Source organism: Dromiciops gliroides, chromosome 1 (assembly GCF_019393635.1).
Source record: "Dromiciops gliroides isolate mDroGli1 chromosome 1, mDroGli1.pri, whole genome shotgun sequence".
In the NCBI taxonomy this organism is placed as follows: Eukaryota; Metazoa; Chordata; class Mammalia; order Microbiotheria; family Microbiotheriidae; genus Dromiciops; species Dromiciops gliroides.
This window is the reverse complement of record NC_057861.1, coordinates 67,804,452-67,821,712: the sequence shown is the minus strand read 5'-3', so window position 1 is coordinate 67,821,712 and position 17,261 is coordinate 67,804,452. Positions and strand designations below refer to the sequence as shown.

Sequence of the window (17,261 nt, the reverse complement as noted above, 5' to 3'; positions counted from 1 at the left end):
GATCAAACTGTCCTGGAATTTGTTGACCAGGCATTGCCAATGACCAATCAAGAAGCTGAGAAGGAAAACTGCAGTAGTTCTGTTTCAATATATTCTCTGACTTGCTTTGAGTAGTAATACTTTTCTTTTTCTTTTTGGGGGAGTGGGGTGGGGCAATGAGGGTTAAGTGACTTGCCCAGGGTCACACAGCTAGTAAGTGTCAAGTGGCTGAGGTCGCATTTGAACTCAGGTCCTCCTGAATCCAGGGCCAGTGCTTTATCCACTGTACCACCTAGCTGCCCTGAGTAGTATTACTTTTGTTATTGATTCATTCAACAATTATTAATATCTTATGACATTATAGAGAACTTTGCTGAGATATAAAAATTTAATAGGAAAAGCAATGGACCCTTCCCTTCCCACCACTTTCAGCATGGAGCTACTAGGAACTCATTTTGCAGGCAAATATAATTCTCCTCAAAGTGTGGGATTTTAAAGATTTACCATATTTTTCATTTGGATTTTTATTCATTGGATCTATTCCCCCTTCCCCCAACCCCTCTCCCACGAATATTAGCCTTTCTCATTTGCTTTTCCTGTCCATATATTCTCATAAATTCTCCCCCAGGTATCAACCCAACTGCTTCGAAATCTTCTGATATTTCAGAGGTGCCAAGGGGAGGTGAGAGGTAGAAGTGGCTGTCCATTGCTTATCTCTCTTTTCCCTACATGACCAGCCTGCTTCCTTTTCTGGTCATCTGATGGTGTCCTTTATACCAGTGGTGTCAAATTCAAATAGAAAGAGATTCTTGCAGGTTGCACATTAGCTTAGAAAACTACAAATTGACATCCTTTATGTTGTATTGAGTTTTAATTAATTTTGTTAAAAATTTCCTAATTACATTTTAATGTGGTTTAGGTTTTGTGAGCCTCCAGTCTTACTCCTCTGCTTCATACAATTTATGAATGATTTTTTGTGACACTTGGCAGCCCTCTCATACCCACGTGGGCCTCTCCAGTGCACTTTGGATGACATGTTACTTTAATGCTTTAGATGCTGTGGCATTCCATGACTTGCAGCTATATAGAAATGTTGGAAGAATACTGATTTTTAAAAAATGATCCTTTGTTTTGAGAATTGTGGGGTCATTAAAATCACTGCACAATTTCCTAAAAACAATTCAATTGGCTCTTTTCCTCCAGCTAATTTCTGGGCCCCATCTGTCCATCTGTAATGTCTATCCAAGGTATATGTATCAATGGACCAGCTTCATGGTCTGTTCATCTAATTAACACATCAGAGTCTGGACAAAAGACATTCTTCTTATTTGACTCATATGCCTATTTTTCTAATTCTACAAAATATTTAAGAAAATGACCTATATACTTCCATGTATATCAACATTGATGAAGGTGAGGAAGAGGGAAGGCAAGCCTTCCATAAATGATAATGTAAAGCAGGCCACATCTCTATAAGTCCTGCAATTTCCTGAAAGTTATAGACTTTTGTTGTTTAGTGGTTCAGTTGTATCTGACTCTCTGTGACCCCATTTGGGGTTTTCTTGGCATAGTTACTAGAGTAGTTTGCCATTTCTTTCTCTAGCTCATTCTACAGATGAGGAAAACAAGGAATACAGGGTTAAGCGACTTGCCCAGGGTCATACAGCTACTAAGTGTCCAGAGGTCAGATTTGAACTCAGAAAGATGAGTCTTTCTGATTTTAGGCCCAGCACTCCATCCACTGTGCCACCCAGCTGCCCAGGTTATAGGCTACACAGCCCATCTGATTCAGTAGAGAAATGCTACCTCAAAGCCTCTCCTCCAAAAGGAAGTCTCCCATATATGTGTGTGTGTGTGTGTATTTAAAATCATGTAAGAGTCCTTAAATGATATAACAACAGAGGTAACTTTGTTTAGTGACTTTTGCTTAGTATCATTAACGGAGACACAAAACAAAGAGAGATGTGATGGCCAGAGGTGTTTGCAGCCAGCATTATGTCTGGTGCAGACCCCTACTGAAAGAAGACTTTTGTTAGTTTTCCACATGTTCCTGTTTGTGGGTGACATTGTGTAGATCTCATCAACTTCCAGAGCAAAAACTTCTAAATGAATCATAATCATAATCATAATCACTCAAAAGAGTTTGATCTAACTATCCATATAGGACAAAACAAGTGGATGAAGGATGCCTATCGCCCTCATAGGAATACAATTCTAATTTTATAGCAGAGATCCTTATCCTTTGTTGTGGTTGTTGTTGTTGTTGTTGTGGGCCTCATTGGCAGCCTGGGGAAGCCTAAGGAACCCTTCTCAGGAGAATGTTTTTAAATGCATAAAATAAAATATATAGGCTTGCAAGGGAAACCAATTATATTAAAAAACATTTTTCAAAATGTTTAAAAAATCCAACAAGCTCACAGATCCTGGGTTGAGCCCATTTTATAGAGATGATTCAATTAATAGAAATTCACTTTGTAGCCAACTGTGAAGTACTTTTGTTTATGCATTAAGTGAGTTATGCTATGCAATAAATTCCTTTGGGCATTTCAGTTCCAAGAATGAAAGTTCCCATTGTAGGCAGTTTGTTGTATTAGAAAATGTATGGTACTTTGAATGAGAAGACCTGGGTTCAAGTTCTACTAACTCATTGCATAACCTTGATCAAATTAGTGAAGGAGTCCTAGGTTTGAATTATGGCTCTTACATTTATTATTGTCTTTTATTCGAGGCAAGTTGTGTCACCTCTCTTGAGTGTTTCCCCTTCTGTAAAAGGGATACTATAGTATCTCCTTTACTCCAAATGACCTTTTAAGATGATATGTTTCCTTCATGTACTTCAAAGACCAGCCAAACTGCCCTTCTTGCTGTTCCTGACACACACACGACATCTGATCTTCGTGTCTTTGCACAGGATGATCCACATACTTGAAATGTACTATTTTACTCACCTTTTGTCATAGAGTTCTCTGGTTTTCTTCAAAGCTCATTGACCATCTATATGAAGCCTCTCGTGATCCCTTCAGTTGCTAGTCTTCCCTCTCAAAATTACCTTCAATTTATTTTATGTGTCTTCTACACATCATAATCCTATAGACGTTCTCCTCACCCCCTTCTTAAGAGCAGGGACTGTTTCACTGTACTTTTTGTATAGTGCCTAGCACATAGCAGTCTTCTAAATGCTTGTCGATTAGCCTCTGCTGCTGGTGCCTTAGTTTTGTATATGCTTAAATGTAACATGCGCATGTCTGCCTCATAAGAGAAGAAATTCCTAGAAAGCAGTGCCAGTTTTGTTTTTGTTTGTATTCCTAACATTATACACACGATGCCTATATCTTCATTATATATGTAGAATATATTCATTCTTTATTCACATTGAATACATTCCATGTGTACACAAACATATATATAGCATGTGCATAATTATACACATGTACATATAGAGATACATACACATATACATGTATATATGTAGGAGAGGGAGGAAGGGGGGGGAGAGAGAGAGAGAGATTGATTTTTCATGGTCCTTATTACCTACTGCTCAAATAAGCCAGCACAGGATACAGACATGCAAACCAGTTTACATATTCATTTAAGAGTGTGACATCTAGCACCTGTGGGTGATAAACATGCCTGTCTCAATTCCACAGATGACATGTGTGTATAAATATGCATACCCACATATAATTGAAAGATTTTTAATCATTAAGTGATCTAAAACTTGATGTAACTCCACACACAAAAATACATCTAGATACAAATATATATATACACATATATACATATATATTTGTGTCTAGATGTATGTGTGTGTATATATATATATATATATGTATATATATATAGTTGAAAGAGGATTTTTAAGACTTAAAAGTGATCTGTTAAGAGTTGACATAAGTACACACACAGAGAATGATCCAAAAGTTTTGGTGATTAACAGCTTTAATAGCTTTAACTTTTGGAACGTCTTGTATACAACATAATTATATAATATAGGACAAATATAAAGTGAAGAAATATAAATATCTACAAGGTACTTAAATTACAAGGCCATTTGGGAGGAGGGCATCAGCATGTGGGAAAATGAGGAAACTTTCCCTTACGTTGCTTCACTGTAAGAACCCCTCCCCCTCCCTTCCCTCTCCCGCTCCCCCTCCCTCTCTCCCCATTTTAAAAGATCTTCAATAGTCTTCTTCTGGCCCAGGACGTCAGTTTCACACCTCTGGTTCCTTCAACTCTAACTCTGCTCCTCCGCTTACAAATTTCTTCTCCCCTCTTCCCTTCCACCCTTCACTTTTCCTTTCCATTCCCTTCCTTCCCCGCCCTTTCCCATCTCAGCCCTCCCCCTTTTCTCTTCCCTTCTCCCCACCCCCTTTCCAGGAAGCTCCAAGTCGAGCGCCAACTCTCAAGGCCCGCCCCCTCCCTTCTCCTCAGTTGGCCAGTCTACGGGCTCGAACTCAAGCTTTGATGGACACGCAGCGTAGCCAATGAGACGGCGAGACCGGCCCCCCGCCCGTTATGCACAGAGTAGGGAGGGTGACGGTTGAGTAGAACGTGTTGCCGCTAACAACCCTTCCCTCCTCCCTCCCTCTTCTCCGCTCCTCCCCCTCCCCGAGGGCAGGAAGAGCCTGGTCAGGCTCCGGCTGGGTCGGGGTGCGCGCACGCGCGCTCCCTCCGGCTCAGGCTCGGGGCGCGAGGGCCGAAGAGGGAGGAGGAGGAGGAGGAGGAGGAGCCTAGAGGAGGGAGGAGGAGGAGGAGCGGGAGCGGCCGCGCCGCCGCCGCTGCTGCCGCCATAGAGACAGTAGCCGTGGAGACTGTTACTTACCAACGGGGAGCAACACGCAGCCGGAGCCGCCGCCGCCGCCGCCGGAGCCACAGCCCGAACTCCAGGCCGAGCCCGCGAGAGGCAGCGCCGCCGCGGCCCCAGCCGCAGCTGCAGGTGACCGATGCAAGCGAGCGAGCCCAGACCCGGCCGGCCCGGCCCGGAGAGGGAAAGTTTGTCCGGCCTCCTCCCTCGCTCCGGGCCGGGCCGGGCCGGGCCCCGAGCACACTCTCCCTCCGCACGCCGCACTCGCTGTCACTCTCGCCCTGCCCGACACCCTCATTCGCACTAGTGTCCGCGTCCGGGCCGGGCGGGGGGAAGGCGCTGAGGAGAAGAGGGGGACCCCCACCCCACTCCACTCCATGCTCCCCTCTTCCTCTCCCCAGGCTTCGGAACCCCAGCCGGCGCCGGCTTGGGGGTGGGGGGTGGGGGGTGGGGGGAGAACTAATCCCTCCACCATCCTCCTCCCTTTCTTTCCCTTCCCCTCTACTTTAGGACCCAGCTCACTTTCTTTAAAGACTTGGCAGAGTTCGGCAGAGTTGACATTGACTTTGGGACTCTTCCCCCATTCCTTCCTTCTCCCCTCCCTCCCCCTGGGATTGAGTCTCCGGAACCCCCCCACCCCCCACTCCACTTGCCGGCTCCTCCCCCTGCTGTCCTCTCTCCCCCTTACCCTCCTCCCTCCCGGTCGCCGCCCAGGCGCTGCCACAACTTCCTCCCTCTTTGGGGAGTCCCTGCCTCCTCACCTTCCCCTCCTAGTCCAGCCTGAGGTCCCCCCCCAGTGCGGTCCGGCCGGGCCCCCGCCCCGAGGAAAAGAAAAGTAAAGGAGCCTTCCTTTTCTCCAGCTGCCTCCGTATTTGGACGGATCGGGGACTTGACAAAGTTTCTCCTCTGTAGCCCGCTTTTAAACAGACAAGCAAACAGTCTCTCCAGACCTAGACCCGGAACCTCCTTGGCATCGTCCCCTCCCTATTATTTAGACCTAAAACCAGGCACCCCCCCATGCTAATAAGTGCCTTTCATCCCCACCCCCCCATTCATCTTAGAAAAAGCGATCCCATCCAAGTTCCCTGCGTTTCTTTTTCTTTTTCCCCGATTTTCACACAGCGATTACCGACATCAAACTCCTGTCCATCTGTATGGTTTCTAGTGTGTTTCTTCCTTGCAGTTTCTTTTAAAAGATTCCAGGACGCCAAAAGGGAATCTCGATCCTTAACCTTACAGTCTTAAAGTTGAGTGGGCGTTGGCTAAATGACACTTTTGAACTAGATATTTAAACTCAGCTTCCTATCTCAAATTATTCCTGCCATTCCTATGACTGAACAAGTGTCGCTTTCCAGTTTTAAACTCGTGGTGGGGTATGGCAGAAATATAAATTAAAGGGTAGGGGACTACCGGAGACAATGGATCACTTCAATGCTTCTTTAAATTGATTTTTCAATTTTTTTCACTTTCCCCCCACCTCTTTTGTTTTCTAGCCATTTTTATCCTTTGTGAAATGACTGCCGCTCACATTGTTCTTCCATTTTTGTCAGATCTCTTTCAGTGTGACTACTGAAGTTCTAATTCTTGCCTCTTTTGTTTTGAAAAAAACCTTCTGGGCAAAATGTATGGATTGAGCGGATCCAGGTTTGAACCACACCTCTGATACTAACTGTGTGGGCAAATCACTGAACGTTGCTGGGTTTCAGTTTCTGCAGCTCTAAAAGGAGATGGTTGAACTCAATAGTAGCTTCAGAAGTGCTTTTTCTCTCTCAATGTATGATCTAGTGAAATTTCTCAGTTCCAACTTTTTTTTTCTCACTCCCTTTTGCTCCAACTCCCTATATGTTTTGGTTTTTTTAAAGTTTCCATCCTTTAACTCTAGTATTGAAACATTGTTTTGTAGTGGTGGTTTTTTTTAAGCTTGTAGCAAAAAGGTATCATAGTTTAAGAGGGAAGAAGTTTCCTCCCTGGCTATTTCCATTCCTTTCTTTTAACACTGAGCCTTAAAAGATATGAACTACCTTTGGAAATAGGTAGTCGCCTTCTCACTCAAACCTGCAGAAAGGGGAGCTGATTGGATATTTTATTGTTAGCATGTACCTTAATGGGAGAAGATAGATGGGTCAAATGACTTTATATACTTGGCCAGTTATTTTTTTGTACCTTTATTGGATTGTAAAAAAGCTACTCTAAAGCCCAGGCATGAGGCTCTGAGATAACAGGTTGTCTCAAAAATCTTGGTGCCATTTTAGTAATCTGTTACTAGACTTTTGGGACAGACTATATCTCATAGCCAGGAAACCTCAAGTAGCGTCAAACAATGGGGGCAGCTAGGTGGTGCAGTGGTTAGAGTGCTGGGCCTGGAGTCAGGAAGATGAGTTAAAAAGTGGCCCCAGAGAGTGAACTAGCCAAGTGACCTTGTGCAAGTCACTTAACCCTGTTTGCCTCAGTTTCCCTAATCTGTAAAATGAACTGGAGAAGGAAATGGCATATGGCAATCCACTCTAGTACTTTTGCCAAAAAAACTCCAAACAGGGTCACAAAGAGTTGGTCTTGACTGAACAACAGAACAAAAACTTAAAATAGCTCTGAGACTTTTGGTCTAGCTTGTATCCCAGGGCCTTAGACCCAATAGCTTTCTGGGTGTTTTTAATATTCTGAGCATTTTTAAGCTTTAACAGCTTAAAACTACCCTAAGACTTTTAGGGTATATTGTATTTTAGCTGATTGGAACCTGAATAATAGTTGAATGATTACTTAAAATAACTGATCCTATAGTAAAAATTACACTTTAACATTTTTCCATAAAAAGTAGTCAGTTATTGAACACTTTATATGAAATCATCCCAAATGAACTAGTGAGATTTGCTTTTTACTTTTCAAGAGGAGAAATTAATGAGTAATTTAACCAAAGTAAAGGAGCAAGTTATGGAAAGTTCATAGATGCTGACTTCCAATCATGACCTTGCTTACCATTAATTTAAGATGACCACATTATTTATGGTTTACCAGTGTTTGCTACTAAAACACTACTTATGTAAATACAGATCAGTTTGGTTTAAACTGTGACACTTTTTCTGGAGCTTATTTTTGTGCCTTAGGGCTTTCTATCTACTTGTTCACCCCAATATATTTTACCATTTTCCTTAAAATTTAGCTTTAGAGTGAAGGTTTCTAATGCATTTGGATATCAACATTGTGAAGCACCTTAAGGAATTTCAAAATATGAGAATATGGATGATTATTTTCAAAATATAGTCAGATATCCTAATACCTTAATATTTATTATTTTAAACATTTATTTTTAATATCCCAAAGGTTTCCTAACTACGGGTTCTTAACAACAATATATAAATTTTATTTTATGCTTTTAATTTTCTTTTTTTTTTTTTGGTTAAATTTTTTGTTTTGTTTTGTGGGGCAATGAGGGTTAAGTGACTTGTCCAGGGTCACACAGCTAGTAAGTGTCAAATGTTTGAGGCTGGATTCGAACTCAGGTCCTCCCGAATCCAGGGCCAGTGCTTTATCCACTGCGTCACCTAGCTGCCCCTGTGCTTTAAAATTTTTTTTTGGCGGGGCAATGGGGGTTAAGTGACTTGCCCAGGGTCACACAGCTAGTAAGTGTCAAGTGTCTGAGGCCAGATTTGAACTCAGGTCCTCCTGAATCCAGGGCTAGTGCTTTATCCACTGCGCCACCTAGCCGCCCCTCCCTGTGCTTTTAATTTTCAAATTAAAACAATTAACTTTAATAATCAAGGATAATTTCAGCAGTTATATATATATATAATGTTCCCCTTATTTTCTATGCCCAATTCTCCCAGGGAGATGCTTCCTTTCAGGATACAGTTCCTAGATAAGATAGGTGCTTTGGAGCTTGAGACATATTTGAAAGCCATTTTTATTCAAATGTATTAGGAGACATAAGATCACTGGGAGAATTGGGCATAGAAAAAAAGGGGAACATTATTGTTGATATATGGACATCAGCCAGATTGGTATAGAGGCTGGAGTAGAGAGTGTAGGAGAGACAAGTGTCAAATAGAGAGGAAAAACATGACAGAATAATCCTTTGAAAGTGCGGGACAAAGAGGGAATTGATGATGTGGTTCATCTTTGCCACTTACTAGCTTTCTTACCCTGTATGATACTTCTGAGCCTAATTTCCTCTATCGTAAAGTGGGAATAATAACTCTTGCAACAACTTACCTCACTGCTTTGTGGCAAATCAAACGAAACCCTGTTAAGTTCTACAAAGATGTAAGTTATTATTGTTCAGAAAGCTTCATAGCAAAAGACAAACATGGATTTGGATGGCACCAAAAAATTTGAACTTACTATGTAGAAAAACTTTATGAAGGGAAGTTGTTGAGAGGATTTCTTGTGTGTCGTGCCATGTTTTGCTATGTAGGAGACTTGACAAAATGCTAATTTGGTAGACTAGGTGGTTAAAAGTTGAAAGGAGAACCAATTGAACCTTAGAAAAATAATTGTTTGTAAATAGCTAGATAGAAACCAACTCAAAAAATGATCTTTTTTGTTTTGTTTTGTTTTGTTTTGTTTTGTTTTGGCGGGGCAATGAGGGTTAAGTGACTTGCCCAGAGTCACACAGCTAGTAAGTGTCAAGTGTCTGAGGCTGGATTTGAACTGAGGTCCTTCTGAATCCAGGGCTGGTGATTTATCCACAAAAAATGACATTCTGTGTTCGCCAGCAAAAAAAAAAAATAGCATTCAAAACTTAGGAAGCAGCCTTATACTTTTTTGATCGATTGAATTGATGAACTTGAAATCATTTGATTTATGAAAAAACAAACAAACCCATAAATATAATAGAATGTCAAAGCTGAAAGGGACCATAACATTGCACTAACCTAAACTCCTCATCTGGTCTAGAGGTGAAGTGATCAGTCTAGGGTAACACAGCCAATTGTAGAATAGGCTTTTTAGCTATATGTCTTCTGTTTTCAAATCTTGATTCCTTAAATTGTGCCATATACTGCCTCCCCTGTTGAATTCAGTTTCTAAAAGTTGGTTTAGGGTAGAGACTTCCAATTTAGGTCAAATGGCTAGGTTAGGTATGGAATGAGTAAAAAAAAAAAAGTAATTTTGAACCAAATTCTGTACCACAATCTGTGTCACAAATGTAGATCTCTCTAACAGTTCTAGAGCATCATGTTTTTTTACTAAATTCTATTGAATGGCCAAATTTCGGGCAAAAGTTATTTTCTACAAACATTTTGAAACCAGTTTCCCTTCTCTTTTATCTCTCTTTTGAATGCCAGCTCAGTTGGAGTTTGGAAATAGGCCATTTGGAGCATAGGACTGTCCTGAGGTACACGCCACAACTTGAAGTCAGTCCTCAGAAGCAGCTTTAGTTCATCTCAACTCTTTGTCCTGGAATTATATTTCTGATGCCTGGAACACGAATTTGGCTTTTATGCTTTGAATCCTTGTTGCTGGCCCTGCCACTGCTTTATTCTTGTTTTTGTTACTTGTGAATTAGTGAATTTTGTAAAAATGAATCTGACTTTCCACTAGATTATCAGTTGATATACATCTAGAATATACACATATAAAGCAAATGAGCCTGGCATTTTGTGAATCAGATAATATATAATTTGTCTTTAAAATAAAAAATGGTTATGAAATTCAGAACATTTTGCCTTTTGCAATCATGAACACATATGCATAATATTTAGCACCTGCTCCATAGTGACTGTGGTTATAGTGACTTTCTCCTTGTATTTTAAATTTGAACATTATTGTGCAAAACTATTATTCCACGTCTAGTGAAATCTTTGCTTAGGTGACACTGTTCCATGAAGAGGAAATTTGATTTCATAATAAGAGATTTCCAGTGGACATTTTAGCCAAAAACTGGAGAATTAATACGGGAAAATTGCATCCTACCAACAGACTATTAAGTTGGCAACTTTATTCAGTGTTTAAATATGAAGGCTGTTAGTTAAAACATTTTACAACCTTTTTTGTTAACTTTGACATGCAAACCATATATTAATGTAAATATTTATCTTATATGGCATATAAGAGATATGTTTGAAAGCCATTTTTATTCAAATGTATTAGGAGACTAAGTTATTACAGTGGAATAAGAGTTATTGTTAACTTTCTCTTTTGTAATATGATATGCTATATATTTGATTTAATCATATTTGCTGAAGGGAACAGTTTCAGAGGTAATCTATAGTGATGATCCACATATATATTAATCCCCATTAATATATAGGGATGGAAAGAGGGGAAGCTTCTTTTGTGTTTATTTTATCTCTATGGGATCTTACCAGTACATGAAAATGATTTATGAGATGCAGGGCAAGTTAATGAAGCAGGTTTATAAAGTAATAGGGCTTCAGTAATTAGATTGAGCTATAATTTCACAACATAGGTGCTCCCTTTACCTGGCACAGATCACAATTCAGTTTTGCACATTATTCTATGTGGGTTTTGCCCATTTTTTTCTGTAAATCCTCTATAGAGTATATGCCTAAACCCTAGAGGCCTTCTTCTAGATTTTGTTTTTTGTGGGGCAATGGGGGTTAAGTGACTTGCCCAGGGTCACACAACTAGTAAGTGTCAAGTGTCTGAGGCTGGATTTGAACTCAGGTACTCCTGACTCCAGAGCCAGTGCTTTATCCACTGCGCCACCTAGCTGCCCCTTCTTCTGGATATTCTTCTGGATAAGAGTGTTAGATCTGGAGTCAAGAAGACCTGAATTCAAATCCTGCCTCTGACTTATTAGGTCTGTGATTCTGGACAAATTACTTAATCTCTGTGTGCCTCAGTTTCCTCATCTGTAAAATGAAAATCATAATAGCACCTACCTCCCAGGGTTTTTATAAAGAACAAATAAAATAATATTTATAAAATGTGCTGTATAAATTCTAGCTATTATTATTATTCCTATATAATAGTCAACAAGCATTTATTAGGCACAGTGTTAGGCACCGTGCTAGACCCTGGGGATACAAGGACAAAACAGTTCCTGCTCTCAAAGGTTACATTCAAAGAATGTATGCATATAAATAAGTACAAAGTTAACACAAAGTAATGGAGAAGGGAGGAGGCACTAAGAGTTGGGGGAATCAGAAAAGGCTTCACATAGTAGGAAGCAGTTAAGATACACTTTGAAGGAAGCTAGGGATTCTGTGAGGTGACAATAAGAAGAGAGTTTATCTCAGACATAGGAGACAGGCATGGCCATGAGAAATGGAATATTGTGTCCAAGGAACAACATTTTGGCTAGAATTATAGAGAGGTTATGTGCAAATAAGCCTGAAAAGCTAGTCTGGAGCCAAATTGTAAAAACAACAACAAACCAATTAAATGCCAGAGGCTCTTATATTTTATCTTAGAGGCAATAAAGAACCACTGAAACTTTTTGAGCAAAGGAGTGATGGTTAAACTTGTGCTTTAGATTTTTAACTGAGTTTTCTTCCCTCTGAGATCTTTGGTAATTTCATTCTTTTGTTTTCATATTCCTCTATTGCTTGATCCAATTGCCTTCCCTTGAAAGCAGTTCTCCTCAAGAATGGACCTCAAAGCTATCTCATTTTCTATTTCATTGGCTTCATTCTCTGCCCCAAGTGACTTTTGTGAGGCTGGAACTAGCCTCAGCTAGAGACCAGTCCCCTTTCCTTCAGGCCTGATAGAATGCTACCCACCTCCAACTCCTGCTGGGACCTTGCCCCAGTTGCCTAGGTTTCTTAGTTCTCTGGCTGAACTGCTACCTCAGGTACAGCAAGCACCTTGCTTTCCTATACCTCCACCTCTGTCACATAGAGGAAGTGAAGGAAGGCAGAGTTGAGTTCTGTTGTTGGCTGCCTCAGAATGGAATAAGGGTGGGGGAAGGGTATAGTTAGCTGGTAGTTATTGCAGCAGCAGCAGTAAGGGACTTGCTGATGGAACCCAAACCACCAACCTGTGCCAGGTCTGGTCATATGGCCCTACCAGAATGTGGAACCTGATGTGGAAGAGGGTGCTGAGAAAGTGTGTTAGGGATTAGCCTTCTGTGCTGTTCATTCCTGAGGGTTCTTGGTACACATGGAGACAGCTGTAATTGCTTTACTTCTTGTTCATAATTCTTGTTTTGGAAAGGTTTGACAGGCCCTGAGGATTGGAGAAAATGGCTAGTCCTCTGTCTTGTTGGTCATGTGACCCAGAAGTTCAGAGTTGTACTTTAGAAAGATCAATTTGGGAGTCATGTGGAGGATAAGGAAAGATTATAAGAATAGCATATATTTATATGGGTGTTTAGCATGCCTGGCACATAATAAGCACTTAATAAATGCTTATATAATATAGTAATATAATATAATAATATAATAAATGCTTATATAAATTCACTCATAAGACTGCTTTAAAGTTTACTGATCATGCTTGGTTGCCAACTTAAAGGGGGCTGAATCACTATCAAAAAGTTGGACAGTTATCTTTTTTTAATACAGATGTTTTCTCAATGACAAATCTTGGCACATCATAAGCTCTGAAGAAACCAAATCACAAGTAACCAGAAGGGCAACAGAGAGAGGCCAAATGTCATTTCTAATATGTCATGCCTAGAGCTAGTCATACTTGGTGGGAGCAAGTAGGCTGCAATCATCTTCCCATGATGACCTATGTGGAGGAAGTGGCATGAGGAATGTCATATAATTAGAAAGAGATATGGGCCATCATGTGACAAGAATTAAAGTTGATGGTAGATAGGCTGAATGCTCTCTTGGTGCCCACAAAGTAAAAAGACCTACAGGTAGAATTCCACTACATTGGGTGCTTGCTGTGTAGAGAAACTATGGGAAATTGCACAAGATGATACAGTACAGATTAATTATGATCTATACCAATAGAATCCTCACACTTCTGTAATCATAGATTCGTTGAAGTTTCTAAAATTTGCAAAGTGCTTTCTTCCCAATAATCATGTAAAGAAGATACTCCAAATATTCTCATTTTGTTAATGAGGAAACGATTATATGAGTTTATAAATTGCCTGTGGTCACTTAGCTTAGTGTCAAAGCCAGGATTCAAATCTCTATCTTCTGATGAAGTCAGCATGCTACACTACACTATGCTGCCCTACTTATACATCCTTCCTTCCTTCTTTCTTTCCCTCTTCCTTCCTTCTTAGCACAGAAACTTTTAAAATCTTTTTTTTTTTTTAGTTCTAAATTCCTTCCCCCATTTCCTAGAGGCAATGAGGTGGTACAGTAGATAGAGTGTTGTACTTGGTGTCAAGAAGACCTGAGTTCATATCCAGTCTCAGATATTTTACTAGCTGTGCCCTTTCAACAAGTTACTTAACCTCTGTTTGTCTCAGTTTCCTCAACTGTAAAATGGGGATAATAATAGCACCTACCCCTCAGGTTTGTTGTGAGGATCAAATGAGATAATAATTATAAAGCACTTAGCACAGTGCCTAGCATATATTAGATTCTATATAAGTGTTAGCTATTATTACTAATAGGAGGTAGCTAGGTGGCTCAGTATATAGAGCACTGTGCTGGGCCTAGAGTCAGGAAGACCTGAGTTCAAATCTAGCCTCTAACATTTACTAGCTATGTGACCCTGGGCAAGTCACTTAACCTCTTTTTGCCTTAATGCACTGGAGAAGGAAATGGCAAACCACTACAGTATCTTTGCCAAGAAAACCCCAGAGACAGTACGGTCTATGGGGTCATAAAGAGCTGGACACAACTGAAAAACAAAAACAGCAACAATAATAATTATCATTACCCTTCCCTACCCAATGAAAAGGCAAGAAAAACAAAAATATATAGTCATATAAAAACAAATTCCTGCATTAGCTATGTTTCATGAAAGAAAGAAGGAAGGAAAGAAGGGAAGAAAAGAAAAAGCAAGAAAAAATGTTTTGATGTGCATTCCAAGTCCTTTATCTATCTAGAGATAGATTTTTGTTGTTGTTCATTTGTGTTCAACTCTTTGTGACCCCATTTTGGGGTTTTGTTGGCAGAGATATTGGTGTGGTTTGCCATTTACTTCTGCTCATTTTACAGAGGAAACTGAGCCAAGCAGGGTTAAGTGACTTGACCAATGTCACCCAGCTAGTGTCTGAAACTAAATTTGAACTCAGGAAGATCTTTCTGACTCTATACCTGGTGCTCTATCCATTGTGCCACCTAGCTGTCTTCTGGAGATGTATAGCAAATTTAAGCCTGAGTGCTTTGGAATTGTATGGGATAATTGTGTTGAACAGAGTTACTAAGGCCTTCACAATTTATTATCTTTACGATATTGCTAATATTATGTATGTCATTTTTCTGGTTTTGGTCATTTTACTTGGCATCAGTTCATAAAGTCTTCCCAGGTTGGAACTCTCCCCTTCTTCATTTCTTACAGCACAATAGTATTCCATCACATTATACTTTAACTTTTCAGCCATTTCCCAATAGATGGGGATATTTCCAATTCTTTGCCTACCACAAAAAGAGCTGCAATAAATATCTGCCCCATTTTTTTCTAGTCATATGTATCTTTGATGGATTTTATATCACATCTTGCACAAATCTTTATCGGTAATATGTTACAGCCTGCTTGGACATGCCATACATCTTCCTATTGCCTTTTGGGTGACCTTCATTGAGATTCATAGAATTTCAGAATTAGAAGGAACTTTAGTGTTCTGGGGCTAGGCAGAACAAAATTCATCTCTTTTCTAAATGTTAGCTCTTCAGAAATCTGAAGAAAGCTATTATGTCTCTTTTAAGTCATCTTATCATCAGGCTAAACATTCCTTTAACCAATCCTCATGTGGCATGATCTCAGGGCCTTTCATTCTCGTGGTCAACCCCAGTAGAAGCCATTGAGCTTATCATTGTTCTTCCTGAAATATTATGTCTAGGACAGAAACTAAGACTCCAGATATGGTCTAACCAGGGCAGAGGACAGCATAAAATCTTTTTCAGGTCTGTATCCTGTGACTCTTTTAATGTGTCCTAATACAATCTATTTTCTTTGGCTGCCACATCTCCTGCCTTTGAGACCTAATCATCATGTCTCTTATTTTGTAGCTACTTAGCATTACTAGGAGAATATTGATACCAAAAAGATGAAGTTTTATGACATTATAGAGATTTTAATTACCTAAATGTAAACCACCAGGATCTTTTTGTATTCATTTCTAGGTGTTCATTTGTAGAACCTTTCCAAGGTAGACCAGCTCAGTGGGTTAGCTTTTCAACTGCTTGTCATTATCAAGGCAATATGCATTCTTCATATGTTTTATTTTTCCTAAAGGAAGAAAAACCAAATCAAATTCAGAGGTACACTAATTTAACTCTATTCATAGGCTCCCTTAAAATCCAGCTTCCTTCATTTTTACAAGTTTCTGATGAGAACAAGAGATAAATACCATTCAATTTTCTTCAGACTATATTTTTTCTAGGATTCTTAAGAAAGTGAGGCAATTTTGCTATTAAATGGAAAAAGCACTGAATCTGGAGGCAAAGTACGTAAGTTCAAATTTCAGCACATGACTTACCGTCTTTGTGGCCTTGGACAAGGTACTTAATAAATCTCCATGGGCCTCAGTTTACTCATTTGTAAGCTGAGAAGTTGATCCTAATCCACAAGGGCAAGTACAAGTTAAGTAATTAAGTTCCAAAAGAGGGCTACAATAGATTCATTATAAGGCCCCTTCTGTTTTTAAATCCTTTCTTATCCTATGAACCTAGAATAATAATTTTAGAGCAGGAAGAAGACAATTATAATCATATAGTTCCCCTTCAGTCTCCTGAGAATTTGACAGAGAAATTATGGCAGAACTGAGACAAGTCCTTGTCATAAGGAAGACAAGATTTTTTAACTTCTTGAGTATAAAACTTGTATGGCCTATGTGTTATTGTCCCCTTGGAGCCTTTGAACCTTTAGTGTAATACATGTGGACTTGAAGGATCTCAGAATAAAATACCTTTGCCTACTTATAGAAAGTGGGATTTTGTGGCATTAAACATTTATATTTGTAAAAAGTAAGATTAAAAGATAGGCTGCCTACCATTAGTCACACCCCTTTTTGGAACTTTGGTCTCTTGATTCTCAGTTAGGGCTCTATGGGCTATCTACTATTAGTCCATTGCTAAGGAAATATTGCTGGGGAAATATTGGTCAGTAACAATGGTATTTAATGATTGGTTTTGTTTTTATAAACTTCGTTTTTTAGAAACTAATTTCCACACTGTATCAGTTTTTCATGAGGAAAATAAATTCATACACTGCATGTACACATTGCTGCTTGAAGACAGGGACTCTCACTGACACATAGTATTTAATAAATGCTTGTTGACTGATTGATTTTTGCCACTATACTTCCCACCCATTATCCCCAAGCATATCTTTTCTTGGGAATCCCTCTTATATCAGTGAATTCTGAAAAGGAAAAAGAAAATGAACTCTAGGAAAAGACAAGAGAGAAAATATGGATGAATGGATAGCAAAAAGAAACTTCAGG

General features: G+C 39.7%; 1 protein-coding gene across 2 annotated transcripts in view; it reads left to right on the top strand.

Annotated features, from left to right (window-relative positions):
* Nucleotides 1-4,778: 4,778 nt before the first annotated feature.
* RFX2 (regulatory factor X2) overlaps nucleotides 4,779-17,261 on the top strand; it is a 166,686-nt gene continuing 154,203 nt past the window's right edge. For both annotated transcript variants that reach the window (XM_043979802.1, XM_043979801.1), the window contains exon 1: nucleotides 4,779-4,915. The gene's annotated coding sequence lies outside the window, so the exon portion shown is untranslated. The remainder of the gene's footprint in view (nucleotides 4,916-17,261) is intronic.